Raw genomic sequence first — 20,346 nt, 5'->3', positions numbered from 1 at the left:
TTTAGTATTTAATTTTACATCAAAACCACTTTACATAGAGAAAATTTATTTTTAAAAATAGTTTTTATGTTTTTTTTAATATTGTGAGTACACAGTACATATTTTGTCACTACTATCACAGAGTTTTACAATAGACCTTCAAGATCTTCTTTGGCCAAATGAGGTATTTCAGTCTGGAAACACTTATGATATTTTCTTTCTTTCTTTCTTTCTTTCTTTCTTTCTTTTTTTTAAAAAAAAAGAAATGTCTTTTTTTTAACCTTTATTTATTTATTTTTATGCAGTACTGAGGATTAAACCCAGTGTTTCACATGTGTTAGGCAAGCGCTCTACCACTGAGCCACAACCCCAGTCCAACACTTATGATCTTGACATATACTTTTTAAAAGAGAAACATCATTCCCATACAAACAATATTTATGCAATTGCTAAAATTAACTTTTAAAAGATTGAATGAATGACAAAAGAAAAATAATACTGAACAAAGACAAATAACATTCTCATGTGATGTATGATATTCTTTTTTTTTTTATATTTTTTTAGATGTTGATAGACCTTTATTCATTTATTTATATGTGGTGCTGAGAATCGAACCCAGTGCTTCACACTTGCGAAGCAAGTGCTCTACCACTGAGCCACAATTCCAGCCCCAATATTCTTATAAATTAATATTAGTGACCAATATTTAATCAAGCATAATGGTGCTTCTTGTAGTAATGTCTGCTCCATATTTATGGAAAAAACAATGAAAAATTTCAGTTTTCATACAAATTACATGAGACAAAAATGTTCAACTTGTAACATGGGTTTTAAAAATGGATTATAGGGCTGGATGTGGTGGCATATGCCTGTAATCCCAGTGGCTCAGTAGGCTGAGGCAGGAAGATCACAAGTTCAAAGCCAGCCTCAGCAATTTAGCAAGACTCTAAGCAACTTAGCAAGACTCTGGCTCAAAATAAAATATAAAAAGGGCTGGGGATGTGGTTCAATGGTTAAGTGCCCTTGGATTCAATCCCCTATACCAAAAACAAATAAATAAAAATAAATAAATGTATTATAGGACTGGGGATGTAGCTCAGTGCCTACCATGTCTTAGTCTCTGGGTTCCAGTCCCAGTGCTATAAAACAGAGAACTCAAAATGAGACTATTATTTTAATGGATGTAAAGAAAGAAAAATTCATATATAGCACATGTAGTAGATGCAAATCTTCTCTAGTTGCTAAATTTTGTTAGATTATATTATAGACAAAAGTTATGGGAAACAAGTCATGCACATTATACCTGCTGATGAACTACCAAAGCCAGGGGTAGGTGGATAGGGAATTGAAATAATAAGTATTTCATTAGTTTTACATCTGTAGTAATAATTACATTCAGTTATCTTTGCATTTTTCTGACTTTCAGACATACAAAACTCACAGTTTTAAGAATATTTTTAAAATTTTGTTTAAAGAAGGTATGTTTGTGTTATTTTTATGAAGTTATATTTGTTGAAGGGAGAAGTTAGACTGTATTTATATATCTATTTACTTATTTATTTGGCAGTGTTGGGGATTGAGTCTGGGCTGCTCTACCACTGAGCTACATTCCCAATCCTTCCTATTTTTTATTTTGAGACAGAGTCTTGATAAATTGCTAAGCCTGGTCTCCAACTTGGGATTCCTCCTCCCTCAGCCTGAGTCACTGGGATTACAGGTGGGCACCACCAGAACGAGCTAGACCATTTTATTAAACAGTTTGCTAGTTTTATTTGAACTTCTAATTATATAGACATACAGAACCTGGGACTCCATTTATACTCCTTCCCTGGCTTTATGAATTCTGTGAATGGGCCAGCACCATCCGGATCTGACTCTCTCAGATACTGAGGGTCAGTTCAGTGGGCTCCTTTGAGCTTCCCGCTCAGCAGGAACCCAATTACAGCCGCATGACTATGTCAACTCCCAGTCACATCAATTCCCTACTTCTTCCTCAAACTACCCAGGCAGTATGAGATACCAACAGATCACAGGATCAAACAAACACACATGCATAACTACAATAAGAATCCCAGACGTGGCTGGGTGCGGTGGCACAAGCCTGTAATTCCCAGCAACTCTGGAAGCCTAGGCAGGAAGGTCACAAGTTCAAAGTCAGCCTCAGCAACAGTGAGGCACTAAGCGACTCAGTGAGAACCCTGTCTCTAAATAAAATACAAAATAGAGCTGGGAATGTGGCTGGACTCAATGGTTGAGTGCCCCTAAATTCAATCCCTGATTAAAAAAAAAAAAAAAAAAAAAAAATCCCAGACATACCAGGTGCTGTGGAACATGCCTATCATCCCAGCTACTCAAGAGGCTGAGGCGGGAGGCTAGCAAGGTCGAGGCCACGCTGCACAACTTAGCAAGACCCTGCATCAAAATAAAATAAAATTTAAAAAGAGCTATGGTGTAGATCACAAGTGGTAGAGCACTTGCCAGGATACTAGAAGTTCTGGGTTCCATACTGGGGGGTGGGTGGGGTGGGGGATCCAAAAGGTGTAGGACACAGACTCACAGATACACTCAGAATACTGAGAATACCTTACCAGTTTAGGAAATGGTCCTTAATCTTTTCTCCCACTGTGTAGAATCTCAGATAATCAGATAATCACTATTTGGTATGCATTTGAGAATCGGGTTCATCAGTCCTATGGCAAAGAGAGAGAGATTTAGGTTTATACTAGTTTTTCTCCCTAAATCCTAATTAGGTAGTAGATGAATAGATAAAGAAATTGTTACACATACACACACACACACACACACACACACACACACACACCATATTCAGCTTTTAAAATGAAGAAATCCTGCCATTTGGGACAACATGAACCTGCAGGACCTTATGCTAAGGGAAAGAAGCCAGGCTCAGAAAGACAAATGTCACAGGATTCCGTTTACATGTGGAATTTTAAAAAGTCAAACTCATAAAACAGACAGTAGGATAATTGCTGTAGACTAGGGTGGAGAAAATGGGGAGATGTTGGTCAAAAGGTACAGAGTTTCCACTGTAAGATGAATAAACTCTGGGGGTGCAATATATAGCACAGTGACTATATTTAGTGATACTATATTGTTTACTTGAGATTTGGTAAGAGCAGATTTTACTTGTCCTTACCACGCCCCTGCCCCCCCCCCCCCACGAATCGCATGGTATCTGTGGGTGGTGATGGAAGTGTTAATTAACTTGATTGAAGGATGCAATAATTCATTGGCTTGTGGTATTCATTACATAATGTATATATTCAACAAACCATGTGGTATATATTGGATGTACACAATTTGGTCAATTAAATATTGCTTACTTTTAAAAAATCAACTGCTTGGCTGACCAGGTGGCACATGCCTATGATCCCAGTGAATTGGGAGGCTGAAACAGGAGGACCGAAAGTTAGAGGGAAAGTTCCCTCAGTTACATGGGGAGATCTTGTCTCAAAATTAAAAAAAAAAAAATAAACATAAAAGGAGCTGGGGAAGTAACTCAGAGGTAGAGTGCCCCTGGGTTTGATCCCCAGTACCCCTAGCCCCCGCCCCCAAAATGGAGGGCTGCAAGTTCAAGAAGCTAAAAGGAAAAGAACATCCACGTACCTACAGTTTGGTTCACACTTCTCCGATCTCCCTGCAGGGCCCATTGCTAGTCCACAGCCGCTTGGGAGCACCCTCGAGTTGGGCTGACCTGTTCTTCCTGCAGCCAGGTGCTTCAGATCCAGCCTCAGGGACTGTCAGAACCTTTCACTTTCATTAGCCCCAGCCGGGAACAGGGCGTGTCCTCTAGGATTGGCAGGAAGCTGGCACTCAACAGTTAAGAAACAAAATCGTGGCCACTCCTTCCTGAGGGAAGGGTGCTAACATCGCCCGGCGCGCCGGCCACCCTCGGTGGAGGCAGCTCCCAGGCAGAGAGGCAGTGTTCGCACGGGTGGTTGGACCCGTATTTCAGCCTCCCCCAACGCTCATCACGTTTCTGGGGTCCTCTCTGCACACCCCATCTTTGCAACTGTCGCCCTGTTGCAGAACCAGAAAACAAAGGCAGCGAGTACGGAATGGTGACATTCGAAAGCTGAGATGGGTAGATTGGAAGGCACGTTTGCAGAGTAAGAGGTGATGGTGTGTTTTTATGTGTGTCTCCATTTTTTTCCCTTTAATGTGATATGAGAATTTCGGAGTCAGAGAAATTCTGAATGTAGAATCCTTCTGGATGGTAACAATTTTATTTCAGTCATTCAAAGTTCTCCCTCCCCCCAACTCTTCTCCTCTCCCCCCCCTTCCTTTCCTCCCCTATCCCTTCTTCTCTCCTCTCCTCCCCTCCCCTCCTTTCCTCTTTTCTCCTCTCCTCCCCTTCCCTCTCCCTCCCCTCCCCACACCCTCTCCTCCCCTCCCCTCTTCCTTCCTCTCCTCCCCTCCCCTCTCCCTTCCTCTTCTCCCCTCCCCTCTCCCTTCCTCTCCTCTCCCTTCTCTCTCCCCTCCCCTCTCCTTTCCTTTCCTCTCTCCCCCTCCCCTCCCCTCCTCTCTTATCTTCTCCTCTCCTCCCTTTCCCTCTCCCTTCTCTTCCCTTTCCCTCTCCCTTCCTCTCCTCCCCTTCCCCCTCCTCTCCTCCCCTCCCCTCTCCCTTCCTCTCCTCCCCTCCTCCCTTCCTCTCCTCCCCTCCCCTCCTCTCTCCCTTCCTCTCCTCTCCCCTCCCTGCTCCTCTCCTCCCCTTCCTCTCCTCTCCCCTCCCTGCTCCTCTCCTCCCCTTCCCCCTCCTCTCCTCCCCTCCCCTCTCTCTTTCTCTTCCTTCCCCTCCTCCCCTCTCCCTTCCCCTCCTCTCCTCCCCACTCCTCTCTTCTCCCCTTTCTCATGCTGGAGATTGCTAGGTACTCTGTCCCACTGAGCTACACATCCAAGTCCATTGAAAGTTAATCAAATCTAACTCTGATGATTTATTTCAACAACTCTCCCTTTTTGAGAAATGTCTAAGGTGGATTTCTCTCTCTCTCTCTCTCTTTTTTTTTTTTTTTTTTAATAAACAGACTTTATTTTTTAGAGCAGTTTTTGGTTTGGAGAAAATTGAAGCAGAGTGCATCGGGTTCCCATACACCCCTTTGTCCCATGCAGTTTCCCTTTTATTAATATCTGGCCTTAGCGGGCTACATTTGTTATGCTTGGTGAATCAATGTTGATACACCAGCAGTAACTGAGGTCCATAGTTTACATTAGGGTTCACTTTTGGGGTTGTGTGATTTTATTAGTTTTGATAAATACATAATATCATGTGCAGTATCAAAATAGTTTCATTGCTCTAAAAATCCCCTGTTCTACCTTTTCCTCCCACCTTCCCTCCAGTCCCTGGTAATCACTGATCTTTTTACTGTCTGCATAGTTTTGCCTTTTCCACAACGTCCGGAAGGTCACATGGTGAAAATCATACAACTGTATCATTTTCAGACTGGCTCCTTTCTCTCAGCAGTAACTCTTTTTAGGCTCTTCATGTGTTTTCCTGACTTGGCTCTTCTCTTCCTTCCTTCCTTCCCTCTGTCCTCCCTTTTATTTTAGTTGTAAAATATACTTAACCTAAAATTTACCATTTTAACTTAAAAAAAAAAAAAAAGCATCCTGTTTATGTTTTCTTTTGTGTTTACAGTACTGGGATCAAACCCAGGGCTTTAGACACCAGGCGAGCATTCTGCCACTGAGCCACATCCCCCATGCTTCTCACCCCTTTTTCTTCTTTGAAACTTGTTCTGTTGCCCAGATTGTCCTCAAATTCCTGGGCATCTCAGCCTCCTGCTAGCTGGGAATACAGATGCACACCACCATTCCCAGTCTTAACCATTCTTAAGTGTAGAGTTCCGTGGCATTAAATCCATGGTACCATTCAAAACCCTTTTCCTTTTGTAAAAATTGAGACTCTTTCCCATCAAATAACAACTCCCATCTCCCTTTTCCCCAACTCCTGGCAACCACCATCTAATTTGTGTCTTTAATTTGACTATGCTGAGCACCTCAACTTAAGGTGAATCCTGTAAGTACAGCCAGGGTTTGCTGGTCATTGTCTTGATGGACACTTGACTTGCTTTCACATTTTAGTTACTGTGAATTGTGCTGTTAGTGAACATGGGTGTGCAGCCATCTCTTTGAAACTCTGCTTTTGAATATTTTGGGTTTTGCCCTAGAAGTAGAACTGCTGAATCACATGGCGATTCTGTTTTTAATTTGAGGAACCACAATGCTACTTTCTACTGTGACTGAATCATTTTGTATTTCCAGCAACCGCGCACAAGGGTTCCAATTTCTCCCTATCCTTACTGAGGTTTGTTATTTTCTCCCTCTGTGTGTTTATGCAGTATTCAGCCTGATGGGTGTGCGGTGGTGCCTTGTGATTTTCCTCGTGATTACTGAGGTTGAGCATGTTTTCCTATGTTTATGTCTTCTTTGGAGAAATGTCTGTTCAACTCCTTTGTCCATTTTTGAGTCAGGATATTTCTTGTTGAGTTTTAGTTCTCCAAAAACTCTGGATATTCTGGAATTTAACCCCTTATTCATACATGATTTGTAATTGTTTTCATCTTTTTTTTTTTTTTTTTTTGTAGTATTGGAGATCAAACCTGGGGCCTCAGCCATACTAAGCCAGTGCTCTACCATTAAGCTACATCCTCAGTGAATCTCTCTTTAAAAACAACAACAACAAAAATTTAGTTGTAGATGGATACAATATCTTTATTTTTTGTTTATTTATTTTTATGTGGTGCTGAGGATCAAACCCAGTACCTCACACGTGCTAGGCAAGTGCTCTACCACTGAGCTCCAACCACAGCCCAGTGAATATCTCTTAATGCTAACTTTTTAATTTTCTTGAAGTCCAACTTGTTTATTTTTTTCTTTTGTTGACTATACCTGTGGGGTTATATCTCAAAATAAAAAATAAAAAGGGCTGGGTATATAGCCCAGCGGTAGAATGCCTCTGGGTTCAATCCCCAGTACTACAAAAATGATTGATCGATTAATTAATTAATTAATTAATGGGGGTCCTTTATCTAGCAGTTTTGCCTGTCCCACCCCATCTCCACTGAGAGTAGAAGGACACTTTCTCTGAGCCCTAAAACACACCTCAACCCCATGCGACCCTGCCTGTCGCCCAGGTAACCACCCCACCAAGTGCAGATCAGAACATGGTCATGGGCCTGGGGCATCTAGAGAACTGGTAATTCAGAAAGCAAAGCAGAGCAGCACTGGATAGAACCAGATCAGAATCTCCCAAAGAGTTCAGGAAGCCTTTTCCTGTCACTCCCATGCCATCCATAGATGGAATCCAATTCTGAATCCCCCTCATGTATTTCCAGGGGAGGCTTCACAGAAGCAAAGAAAGCCCACCCTAAAATTCCTCTCTGCTTTTTTGACAGGTTCTGAAAGGGAATCCATTAAGACTTTGTTAATGGGAGGTATCCCGGGAGTGAGCGTCCCTCACCTTCTGTACAAGGCTGCTCTGGCTTTGTGGAGCTCTGAGCGGCTGTTGTTACAATGTGAATCAAGTTTCATTCTTCAGCAGCCCTTCGGCAACAGGAAAAACCCAACTTGCTCAGACAAGTTGTATCAAATGGCAAGGTAATCTAGCAAGCTCTGTCCTCCTCCATTTACTTGGGGCACAATACACATTGAGGACTGAAAGCCAGGTCGGCACGGTGACACATGTCTGTATTCCCAGGAGCTCAGAAGGCTGAGGCAGGAGGATCATAAGTTCAAAGCCAGCCTCAGCAACTTATCAAGGCCCTAAGCAACTCGGTGAGACTCTATTGCTAAATAAAATACAGAAAAGGGCTGGGGATGTAGCTCAGTGGTTGAGTGCTCCTGAGTTCAATCCCTGGTACACAGAGAGAGAGAGAGAGAGAGAGAGAGAGAGAGAGAGAGAGAGAGAGAGAAAGAGAGAGAGAAAGAAAAAAAAAAGAAAGAAAGAGAGAGAGAAAGAAAGAGAGAAAGAGAGAGAAAGAAAGAGAGAGAGAAAGAAAGAAAGAAAGAGAGAAAGAAAGAAAGAAAGAAAGAGAAAGAAAGAAAGAAAGAAAGAAAGAGAAACAGAGAGAGAAAGAGAGAAAGAAGGAAAGAAGGAAGGAAGGAAAGAAAGGAAAGAAAGGAAAGAAAGAAAGAAAGAAAGAAAGAGAGAGAGAGAAAGAAAGAAAGAAAGAGATAAAGAGAGAGAGAGAGAAAGAGAGAAAGAAGGAAAGAAGGAAGGAAGGAAGGAAAGGAAAGAAAGAGAGAGAGAGAGAGAGAGAAAGAGAGAGAGAGAAAGAAAGAAAGAGAAAGAAAGAAAGAAAGAAAGAAAGAAAGAAAGAAAGAAAGAAAGAAAGAAAAGAAAAGAAAAGAAAAGAAAGAAAGAACAGCCAGGCATGACTCCACCTGAGTAGGAAACTGCCCAGACCTTGAAGACTTTCTACCTGTGTGTCTTTGCAAACACCCTTTACCTGACATCACAGGCACCTGCACCTGGCAAATAGTTTCCCACACAACATAATAGTTCTGGTTGTGATTTTATTTGTTGTGAGATATGCCATACACAGAATAATAAATAAGACGTGTATGTGGTTTAAAGTGTTACTATAAATTAAACATCCATATATTCACCACCAGGTCTAGAACAGTATTCAGCTCCCCAGAAACCCGAGTGCCCGCTTCCCTCCAAGGAGGCCACTGTCCTAACACAGGGAAATCACTTTCTTGCTTTCTTCTTCGCTGTTACTGCCGCATGTGCCCCACCAAACCAGCACCTGTTTCTGAACTTCGCATAGGTAGAACTGTTGACTACATATTCCTTGTGATTTCTTTCTTTCTCCAAACTGTTTTTAGACAAGGCGTCAAAGGTGCCTCGTGATGTTTTCGGACTTATCGATTCAGGGAGATGCTGTCTTTGCAAAAATGACTGGCCTTGAAGTCACACTGGCCAGCTTTCAGCCTCTTAGCTCAGCCATGTACTGCATGACCTTTCCTTTCCTCCTTTGTGCAATGGGAACAGATTATGCCACTGAACACCAGCTCCTCAAGAATAGGAAGTGTGCCTCATTTGTCATTCTGTTCTCAGAAGCTGTTGCGAGCAGTAAGAGAGGAATCGAGTTTGGTTCCAACAAGTGGATTTTATTCATGCAGTACACACTCGACTTACCATTCCCAATAATAGCAAGTCAATTTCATATTCCTAATAATAGTAAGTAACAAATACATTGAAGATTCACCCTCTTATTCACCTAGAGTCCAATCCCCTCGGACTTACTCAATGCAACGTCTCTTAGCCAAGAAGTCAGTCAATAAGACCGAAGGGATTCTTCTCGACCATAGCCTCCCTCTGCTCCTTGGATGTCCCCGGATGCCCTCAGATATCCGATGAGTCGGAGGCTGGATGTTTGAGATGGCAGTCATTGTTGCTGGAGCGGTGGTTAGTCGTCTGGGCTCGGTGACAACGGTCGATCGGCAATCAGTGATAGTGTGGACGGCCGCCGGGGCAGTCAAGAGACAGAGCGACATGGAGTCCTCTGGTCACAGTGCTGCTGACAGTTTGCTCCAAAAGTCCAGGGGGTAAGTAGTGATTTTCAGCCCAGTCAAGCTCTGGTCTTCATTGATAAAGACCAGACTAGACTAGGAGCCCCCACTCAAATCATAGATAAAGTGTTCAGGAGTGTCATCCGGCCACACAGCAAGATTGTCACAGGCGCCTGCTGCATTTTATGATTTTAGTTTTACAAGTCCAGGTAAAGGCCAAATACAGCTTATTATCACTGTACAACACACGACGATAGCAGTTCCTATTATTTCCTTGTCTTATTACAGAAGCTCATGGTGCCAGAGGCGTGATGAATCCCAAGCACATAAAGGAGTCGGGGTGGATGAAGTGAGACCTAAGGCCACACCTGACTCCTGGGAGCCAGTCTTACCATGGTCGCCAGTGCTGTTTATTTGAATACATGCCTCACCCTCTTAGGCCTGCCAATGTTCCCCACCTCCTGGTATTCTTGAACTTGAACCTCCCTTGAGTGTGCATTGAATATATCGACCCACTTCTAACAAATGGAACAGACCAGAAGTTATAGGATGGCTTCGTGTTCTGTGTGGCTATCACAGAACGCCTGAGATTGGGGAGATTAAAAAGGACAGAAATGGAGAGGCTGGAGTTGTGGCTCAGTGGTAGAGCGCTTGCCTAGCATGTGTGAGGCACTGGGTTTGATTCTCAGCACCACATCTAAATAAAAGAATAAAATAAAAGAATAAAATAAAATACAACAACAACAAAAACAGAAATGGATTCAGTTCTGGCGGCCAGGAAGTCCGAGATCAACATGCCAGCAGCTGACAAGGGCTTTTGGGCTGAGTCCTCACATGGCAAAAGAGAAGGGGAGGAAGAACGCACTCCTACAAGCCCTTAAATAGAAATATTCACCTACTCATGAGAGCAGAACCCTCATGACCAAAGCTCCCCAAATGCTGCCTCCCAATGCAGCTCAAATCTCCAACAAAGGAATCCAGGGGACTCGTTTGGACCACAGCATAGAATGTCTTATATATGACCTATATTAGCCGGAAGTGGTGGCATATCCTGTAATCCCAGTGGTTAGGGAGACCAAGGAAGGAGGATTGTGAGTTCAAAGCCAGCCTCCGCAACTTAGTGAGGCCCTAAGCAACTCAGTGAGACCCTGTCTCTAAATAAAATACAAAATAGGGCTGGAGATGTGGTTCAGTGGTTAAGCACCCCTGAGTTATCTTTGGTCTTCTTTCTGTCTCACATTGCTTACCCTGGAGGGAGCTGCTGCCATATCATGAGCAGCCTGTGGCGAGGCCCATGTGATGAGGAACCGCCACCTGCTCACAGCCACAGCAGCAAGATTTTCCTTCCCACTGAGCCTTCAGATGAGACTGAAGCCCTAGCTCACAGCTTGCCTGCAGTCTCACGTAGGATCTTTAGCCAGAGGTGGCACAAAGCCACGCCTAGATTCCAGGATCATGAAAAACGTAAGGTAACAGAGGCTTTGTTGCTTTAAGCTACTACATTGTGGGACAACTTGTTACACTGCAATAAATAGCCAATACACTGCTTTTACTTGGGTGAGAAGTGTCTGGCAATGTGTGAAGCCAGAAGCAGATGGGGAGATGCACTGGTCAGTTCTCTGCTTAAGGATGGACTCACTGCCCAGCTGCAGGGGGTTCAGCAGACAGACAGCCTTGAGGGTCCAACCTGACTTGTGAGCTGGGTCCATGCTTCTCATGGGGCCAAGCCAAGTGCCAAGCAAGGTGATGACACAGGTCTCACCATCTCTGCCCAAGTCGAACCTTCTAATGGGCAGGCAGCCTTTGCCTCAGAGCTCCCCATTGGGCTGGCAACAACTTTAACAAGTCTTTAATGGGGTCTTCCCCTTCCAGGGGTTTGCTCTCCAATAAGCCTTTCCCATTTCCACTTCATGTCAGCCCCTGTTTCTCAGAGAATCTATTCTGCAACCAAAGACAACATAGTCTGCAGAGAAACCTAAGCTTTCCAATCAACCCAGACCAGGGTCCAAATATAGACTCCGCCCCTTGCTGGCTCTGTGACCCTAAGGAAGTTACTTAACTTCTCTGAACCTTGTTTTTCTCACATGTAAACTGGATAACAAATAATGTGGGGACTGAACTGGGATATTTAACACAATGCCCAGCACGTAGTAAGTGCTAGGAAAAGGATGGCCATTGTCTATCCACAGACTACACACCCACTAGCTCCTTCATATTCTGCCTAAGGTTTTATTGGAAATAAGTTCAATACCTTGTCTGCTATATTTATAGTAGACTTTTGACATTCATGAGGCTTAGTCCCACAACCTTCATGAAACCCCAAATACAACCACAGCATATGTTTACCCATGAAATAAAGTACAACCCAAAATTATATGACTCCTTATGTCCTTAATAGTTCCATCAATAAGAAACTCAAGCTTTATAAAGCTGTTAAAATAAGCATGGTCGGGGCTGGGGTTGTGACTCAGTGGTAGAGCACTTGCCTAGCATGTGTGAGGCACTGGGTTCCATCCCCAGCACCACATATAAATAAATAAAAATAAAGATTCATTGACTACTAAAAAATATTAAAAAAATAAGTATGGCCGAGTCAGGTGTCACGGCACACATCTGTAATCCCGGTGACCTGGGAGGCTGAGGCAGGAGGATTGTAAGTTTGAGGTCAACCTCAGTAACTTAGTGAGACACTGTCTTAAAATAAAAAGGGCTGGGGGGCTGGAATTGTGGCTCAGTGGTACAGTGCTTGCCTAGCATGCATGAGGCACTGAGTTTGATCCTCATCACCACATTAAAAATAAATAAAGGGCTGGGGAGATAGCTCAGTTGGTAGAGTGTTTGCCTTGCAAGCACAAGGCCCTGGGTTCGATCCCCAGCACTGCAAAAAATAAAAAATAAAAATAAAAAAATAAATAAAATAAAGGTATCTACAACAAAAAATATTTAAAAAGGGGGGGGGGGCTGGGGATATGACTCAGAGTGCCCCCCAGTACAAAGGAAAAAAAAAAAAGTATGGTTGGACTAATTGGACTAATGCCAAAGCAATTTCGTGGTTGTTTCTCTTGTTTGCATTGGACTCAATCACATCAGAGGGCTGAGCCACTGCTGAATGTCACCCTTTTAATAAACCCAGACATCTGCAAGTTAACAGGTCCAAACCTGTTCCTTCCACAATCTGCCCTACCATGATCGCTAATTTCAAGCCAGAAAATGGAAAGCCACCCATGGTTCCTCCCTCTCTCTCATTCCCCACATCCAAGCCAACATTGTTTCAGAAAGGTCCTTGCAGCCTTCAAGTAGAGAATGTCTGGGTGGTGGGTGGGGGGAAGATAAGAGGTAGAGCCATTTGCTACAGTATAGATCAAAAGAAAAAGAAGGGATTGGAGGACATGATAGGAAAAATAATTAAGCTTCTCTTTTAAGAAATATTGAGTTTGTGATGACTCTGAGCTATTCAAGGAGAAATTTTTCACACACAATGAGTTAAATGTCTCAAAAAATCATAATATCTGTTAAAATATAATGCTGCTATCCATTATTAATAAGACTCTTAGTCCATTTTCTATTGCTATAACAGATTACTAGAGACTCTGTAATTAATAAATAAAAGAGGTTTATTCTGGCTCACAGTTCTAGTTGCTGGGAAGCCCAAGAGTGTGGAACTGGCATCTGTTCAGTTTCTGCTTAGGGCCATATACTGCTTCAACCCACATGGGAAATTGGAAGGTCAAGGGCAAGGGCAAGAACTCACTCTCAATAGAATGACATTGATCCATTCATGGGTTCTACCCCCCATGAAACAAACAGCTCCCCCTGGTCCTCATCTCCTAACACTGTCACATAGAGGAATTAAGATTCCAACACATGGACTTTTGGGGACACACTCAAACCATACCAAGAACATATACTCCAATCTCTATTTCTGGAGCACTTTATATTTTTGAATGTGATCTCACGTATATGGTTCTGTGCAGTATTTTCTGGTTAAGAGTGTGGGCCCTGAGCACAGACTGGGTTCAGTTCTCTCAACTGCCACTTTTGAACTGTGTCATCTTAGGAAAGGTATTTTAACTTGCATCGCTTTAAGTTCCTCGCATGTAAAATGAGTAGAATAAACAGTCCCAGCTCAGGTTGATGATTAATTGAATTAAGTTATAAAGCACTTAGAACAGGACCCCCTCCAGCAGGATGGCTATTATTCCTATTACTGCAGTGAGCCCTGCTGTCCTCCCACTTCTGGGACTTCCCTGGGGAGATGGCATGAACCCTTACCTGCAGGGTCTTCTGTAGCGCCCCCTTCTAGTCACTATGGTTCTTACCTGTCCTATGGTTGAGAGGAATGAGATCTTAAGGGGGGTGGGGGTGGCTCCTGGAGGGTCCAGGATGGGGCGTGGCCTCTCAGGAGGAGTGAACATTACAAATGGCAGTCTTCAGTGACAAAAGCCTTTAGGAATGTCTTGGGGAGAGGGACTGCTCATATGGAGACCTGCCCCAAATGGAGGAAAAAGCATACTGTTTGATTCATCGCAAATGAGTTTGACTTAAGCTGGGTACAGTGGCATAGACCTGTAAGCCCAGTGACTCTGGAGGCAGAGGCAAGAGGATCACAGTTTGAGGCCAGCCTCAGCAACTTAGTAAGATCCTGTCTCAAAAAATAAAAAGGACTGTGGTTGTAGCTTAGCGCTAGGGTGCTCGTGGGTTCAATCCCCAGTATCACACAAATGAACAAAGAAACCCACGCACGAACAAATGGCTTTGACATAACTTGTTCCATTTTGGCCAATCTAGGTTTCCCAGCGATTCTCAAAACAACTCCCTTTGCTGAGCTGACACCATGCGGCTCTAGTTGTGGTTTGGCCAAACCATGCAGAAAGACACCAAGGGGAGGCCCCCTGGGCTTTCGCCAACCCCCAGTTACCTTCCAAGAAAGTACCATCACTGTCTTGCTTTTGCAGTTGAATGGATTGAGGTATAGAGAATCTTAGCAGGTTGTCCAAGGTCAGACACTAGTAAACAGAGCTAGAGTTAGGATCCAAACCCAGAGAATCTGCTCCAAACCTCATGAATTTATGCCCCATGCTGAGTTCCTCTTACCAGAAACAGGGGCCACTCTTGGCCACTAATTTCAGATGCTCTAGAGCCCTGACCAGGGGTAGGAGGAGGGTCATGCATGTCCAGATAATTAAGACACGTGCTTTGGAGACAGGCAGCCCTGCCTTCACCCCCAGCCTGGGAGCCCTCTTAAGGGCTGCCTTTCAGCTTGGCTTTGAGCTCCGCTTCTCCACTGAAGACACCTGTGGCTCTTGTCTCCCTTCTGCCTTTCTCCAGGACTGGGGTGGGAAATGACAGGGCCACGCCTGCTGGGGCTCCCCGCCTTCCTGCCCAGCCAGGCTCCCTCCTGTTCCCCACCCACCATCAGCAGGCCACTCAGCATCTGCTGTTTCCCCACGTGGGGAATGCACTCCCCACGTTCAAGGCCACGGTGAGCATCAGAACTGTACGGAAGGTTCCAGAGCATAGCCCCCGGGAGGGGATGTGCTGGAAAACACAATTTCAGTTTTATGCTTCCCCGCTCAGTCCAGTTGCTCGGCACCCTCCTCCCTTGGCCTTTTCCCCACGCCAGGGTGGGAGGAGGTGACTGGGAGCCCTTCTCTCTTCTCCCTGTTGTTCCTTGCTCTCCCGCTCCAGACACATACTCCCTGCCCTAGACACCCAGCCTCCTCTTGGAGCCTCCCCCAGACCAGGAAGCTTGCTCAATCCCACAAGACTGCTTTCCCTGCCAGGGTTCCTCAGCTAGCCCCCAAACCCGAGCTCCTTACAGAGTGGGGGAAATGGGAACAGCCAGTAAGGCCAAGCAGTCCCCTTGCTGGGGAGGAAAAGGTCAGCTGCCTTTGACTGCACTGGCCTTTCCTCTACTTGTTCATCTCTGAAGGTCACTGGTTTCAAAGGTCTCAGCAAATCTGTTCTGTTTTCCCCCATGCCTGGGCTCCTAGCTCCTCCTAACAGGGAGAGAGGTTTGTCCCCAAAGGTTGCCAAAGGCAGTGGCAAGAACCTCTTGGGCCGATTACCTTGAAGAGCCTTCCCCGGTGAATAGGTTCTTTCTCTTCCAAGTTGGAAAATTCTCACCTGTGCCAATTAGTCCAGAGGGCACTTGGAACTTTGCCCGCTGAAACACTCAAACCCTTAAAGGGAAAGTGAGCAAGGAACAAAAACAGCCTTCCAGGAGCTGTGGCAGCAGCTGGGTGGCTTTAACACACACAGACACACACACACACACACACACACACACACACACACACACACACACGGCAACAAAGAGCTGGTAGAACACACTGGAATATAATGTTAAATCCATTTTCAAAACACCTATCACTGATTAAACACAGGACTTTTCCCCCAAGGGAATATAGATTTTTATTCCCATGTTTTACAACCTACCCTGTCACTCTGAAAGGAAGTACCTATTCTGAAAAACTTACGAAATCAGAAACATCCTGAACTCTACACATACATGGATAATTTGACCAGCAGAAGGTTCATAATTTATGATTCTAATAGAATGGGCCAATAATGTCTGCATGCATCTTACTAATTACACTGGCTTTGGAGGCATTGTATGATTGTATTCCTTTTTAAATTTTATTTATTTTTGAAGTTTTTTTTTTTTTTTGGTGGTGCTGGGAATTGAACCCATGGCCTTGTGCTTGCAAGGCAAGCACTTTGCCAACTGAGCTATCTCCCCAGCCCCCAATTTTATTTATTTTTAAAAAAATATTTTTTAGTTGTAGGTGGACACAACATCTTTATTTATTTATTTTTATATGGTGCTGAGGCTTGAACCCAGTGCCTTGCACAGGTGAGGCAAGCGTTCTACCACTGAGCCACAACCACAGCCCCTTAATTTTATTTGGCTAAGTTGCTGAGACCGGCCTCAAATATATGATCCTCCTGCCTCAGTCTCTGGGGTTGTTGGGACTACAAGTGTGTGCTCCTGTGCCCACGTGAATATTCCAGAAACAACAGGGCCACGCCCACTGCGGCTCCCCTCCCTGTGTCCAGCCAGGCTCCCTCCTGTTCCTCACCCATCATCAATAGGCCTGATGTTGATGCACTGGATACTGACACTGGTTGTTACTACTGACAAGTTCTTTCTTTTTCTTTCTTTCTTCCTTCCTTTCTTTTTCTTTCTTCCTTCCTTCCTTCCTTCCTTCCTTCCTTCCTTCCTTCCTTTCTTTCTTTTTCTTTCTTCCTTCCTTCTCTCTCTCTCTCTTCCTTTCTTTCTTCTCTCTCTCTCTCTCTCTCTTTTTTTTGTGTTGGAGGTTGATCCGAGGGCCTCACACATGGTAAGCCTATGCTCCCCCGCTGAGCTACATTCCCGTCTCTGCTGACAAATTCTCCTGGTCAGGAAAGATCACATGCCAAGATGAATGTAAACCATCACAGCAAAATTCTGCACTCCCTTCACTGTCCCTGCAAGTGACCACAATTTTTTTTTGAAGAACCAAAAACCTGATTTCCCCATCGTAACTTTTAGTAGATCCAAGCCCCCAAGCATCTGTGTTTTCCCCAGACTCAATTCATTGTAACCCTGTACACGCTAACACAACTTCCTTTCGGTTTGGGCTTTCTTCCCTTTCGATTGACATTTTTATTTTAAAATATTTTCCCAGAGGTTTCTATTTCCTAGTCCATATAAAAACAGGGCTTGACTTGAACTTGACCAAATTAAAGCAGGTTCTCCTCCCAGGAGTGGCATCAAACGTGCTCCCCGTAGATGCCAGCGCCACTTTATTTTTCGTGCTTCTCAAGCGACCTTTTAATAGCTCTCGGAGTAGGGGCGTCATCCTTGGAAACAAGATAAACAGGCAGAAGGCTGCTTCCCTACCCCTAACTCCTTGTGATTCCCTTGATAACTGGGGCAACTAAATTGAAGGTTGAGTGCTGTGGATTCTATAATTTTACTTGGAATTTCCTGCTGTGGTTACTACCTTTTTTTTCTTTTTTTTTTTTAATGTTGAACACATGCAAAGTCAAACCTCCCAACCCGGTCTCAAAGTACACTTGAAATACTTTTTCCTGTGGCAGTAATTCTCAGTTTCTCCAGGCTTATGAAGAAGAGTGGGACCATACCTTTCTCAATTTCTAGATTCACACTAACTTAGATTCAGGGAACTGGGGGTGTAACTGAATGGTAGAAGGTGAGCTTAGCATGTATGGAGGAAGCCCAGGGTTCAATCTCCAGCACACACACACACACACACACACACACACACACACATTATTTTGTTAGATTTAGTCTTAACTATAAGTGGTAGAAAACTCAAATTCAGGGGCTGGGGCTATAGCTCAGTTGGCAGAGTACTTGCCTTGCATGCAATCCCCAGCACCAAAAAAAAAAAAAAAAAAGAAAGAAAACCCACATTAAAAATTGCTTAAGATAGAAATTTATTTCTGTCCCATATACAAAGAGGAAAGTGGAAAGTCTACCTCTTAAAATCCTCAGGAACTTGAACTTCTTCCAGCAAATCCCCACCATACCTGATAGGGTCCCTATGTTCATGATCCCAAAGGGTTGCATCTACATATTAGCTAGGAAGAGGAAGAAAAGAGGTTAAAGGTTTCCAGCTACTGCTGGAAAACACTCTGTTAATGTCTTATTGGCCATAACCTAGTCACATGGCCATACCAAACTGCAAGGGAGGCTGGGAAATGTAGTTTTTTCCTGAATGAAAAAAAAACTTCCTTCTTCCCTCCCTCCCTTCCTTCCTTCCTTCCTTCCTTCCTTCCTTCTTTCTTTATGGTACTAGGGAGCAAACCCCATTCCTTGAGCATGCTGACAAGCACTCTACCACTAAGCAACACTCCCAATCCCACCCATGCTTTTTTGAGATAGGGTCTCACTGTTTCCCAGGCTGGCCTCAAACTTCTGGGCTCAAGCAATCCAGCCTCAGCCTCCCATGTAGTGGTTACTGTAGGTATATGCCACTGCATCAGCTTGGATGCAATTCTTAAGGGTTTTGCTAATACCCATCCCTTGTGGAAAGATGGACTGGAAATCAGGTAGGCCTCCTGAGAAGCTTAAAATGCCCCGGTGAGCACATTTTTTACCAGTGGGAAGGATAAATGAGGAGAGTCACACAGGGTCATGCTTTCTCCTCTGACCTCACTCCTGATAAGAAGAGTTCTGAGGTGAGGGAAGTAGGAGAGAGTACGTGTTGGGCCCCTGTAGTTGGCAGCTTCTAACCAACTCCTGGAAATGCCCATCTCCTGCTCACGCCCTGTGCAAACTGCAGTGTGGACTGGACCTATTGACTTGATTTTAAAGAATAGAATAGGTGACAGTGATGATGCATAACCTCTGAGGTTCTGTTAGACAGTGACTTCTGTCTTTCTTGTGTTCTACTTTCTCCCTCTGACTCATCTTCCTTGCTCTGAGGAAGCCAGCTGCCTTGTTGGGAGCTGTCCTATGGAAAGGTTCGCATGCCCAGGAGTGGACGGAGGCCCTGAGTTCAACAGCCCTGTGAGGAACTGAACCTTCCCAGTGACCTCATGGGTGAGTGTGGAAGCAGATTCTATCCCGGTTGAGTCTGAGACAACTGTGACTCGGGCCAACATCTCAATTGCAGCTCTGTGTGAGAGACAAAGGTAGAAGACCCAGGTAAGCCACGCCTGAATTCCTGACCCATAGAAACTGTCAGATAAAAAAACTAATGTGATGGGCTGACAGATCTGGCTCCATGAGAATGTTATAGGCCAGACTCTAAGGGAAATGACTAAACAGACTCCATTTTGCTCTGAGACTCCATGTTATGTAGGAAATAAGTTTCTCCCATGGGAACACCCCGCCTCTGCACCCATCAACAATTGCTCTGCTTCTTCCATGGGAACACCCTGCCTCTGTAGCCATCATCAGTTACTTAGTGTGATATGTTTAACAATACAAAATGACAATTCTTATATAATAACAAATTGCTCTCTTTTGATCCCTATTGCTCCTAATCAATGTACCATGTAAATGGTAATTGTATGGTTATTAGTAACCATTCTTTAGTTTGTACCTAGGTGACCCACTTCCCCCCTGTCGATGATCTCATGATGTTAGTTTGTAATTTAGAATCATAACAACAGATACTTATGATTGAGGTGATTTTTGGTTTAAGAACCTCTACAACCCTGTGGGCAGGGCTGTTCTCCCAATAGGCATTTTTTGGGGCATTGTGTGAGACAGTCAGCCGGCCGGCTTAATAAAGACTCTCAAATTTGGACTTCTCAGTGGTGATCGGTCTGTTCTTAAGTTGCGCCCCATAACACTAACATACCCATCAAATAGGAAGTTCCAAGGTTTCTTTTGACTTTGTTTCTTACCAAGTTCATCTTGAATCAAAGGGATATAAATGATGAGCGTTTCTGCCATTAGGTAGCAAACACTTCCCAAGTGAGCCACAGGGATTAAGTTCCCAATATTTATTGCCCAAGATCCCAGCATTCACCTTTTTGAGGAAAGACTAAACAGACCATAGAGATCCACCATATCCAGTCTTCCTGAACAAGAACCAAATAGACAAACCAAAAAATAACCAGATGAGAGGGATGGGTAATTAGATTATATAATTCCTGTCCCCCAAAGATGTAAGTGAATTAAAAAAACAAACACATGAGGCCAGACTCAGTGGTGTGATCCTATAGTCCCAGTGACTCGAGAGGCTGAAGCAGTAGAATCAAGAGTTCAAGGTCATCCTGGGTAACATAGGCAACATAGATAACAAGACCCTGTCTCAAAAACCCAAACAAAACAAATGAACAAACCAGAAAACAAACACATAAACATAG

The 20,346-nt window shown here is 44.0% G+C and overlaps 1 protein-coding gene and 1 long non-coding RNA gene across 3 annotated transcripts in view; one reads left to right on the top strand and one right to left on the bottom strand.

The window, feature by feature from the left end:
• Akap1 (A-kinase anchoring protein 1) overlaps positions 1 to 3,720 on the bottom strand; it is a 53,604-nt gene extending 49,884 nt beyond the window's left edge. Inside the window, exons 1-2 of the mRNA XM_047546264.1 lie at positions 3,607 to 3,720; positions 2,568 to 2,669 (exon numbers count right to left, since the gene is read on the bottom strand). The gene's annotated coding sequence lies outside the window, so the exon portion shown is untranslated. The remainder of the gene's footprint in view (positions 1 to 2,567; positions 2,670 to 3,606) is intronic.
• Positions 3,721 to 3,857: 137 nt separating this feature from the next.
• LOC124980271 (uncharacterized) lies at positions 3,858 to 19,325 on the top strand. Of its 2 annotated transcripts, none has more exons than XR_007107772.1 (4): positions 3,858 to 4,116; positions 7,395 to 7,596; positions 9,229 to 9,552; positions 18,957 to 19,325. It is a non-coding gene; the product is annotated as an uncharacterized LOC124980271 (long non-coding RNA). The 2 variants fall into 2 exon arrangements; XR_007107771.1 differs by lacking the exon at positions 18,957 to 19,325 and adding an exon at positions 9,805 to 11,911.
• Positions 19,326 to 20,346: the final 1,021 nt, after the last annotated feature.

The sequence above is a fragment of the Sciurus carolinensis genome, chromosome 3, assembly GCF_902686445.1.
Source record: "Sciurus carolinensis chromosome 3, mSciCar1.2, whole genome shotgun sequence".
In the NCBI taxonomy this organism is placed as follows: Eukaryota; Metazoa; Chordata; class Mammalia; order Rodentia; family Sciuridae; genus Sciurus; species Sciurus carolinensis.
Note: the sequence above shows the minus strand (reverse complement) of the source record. Positions and strands in the feature narration are given on the sequence as shown.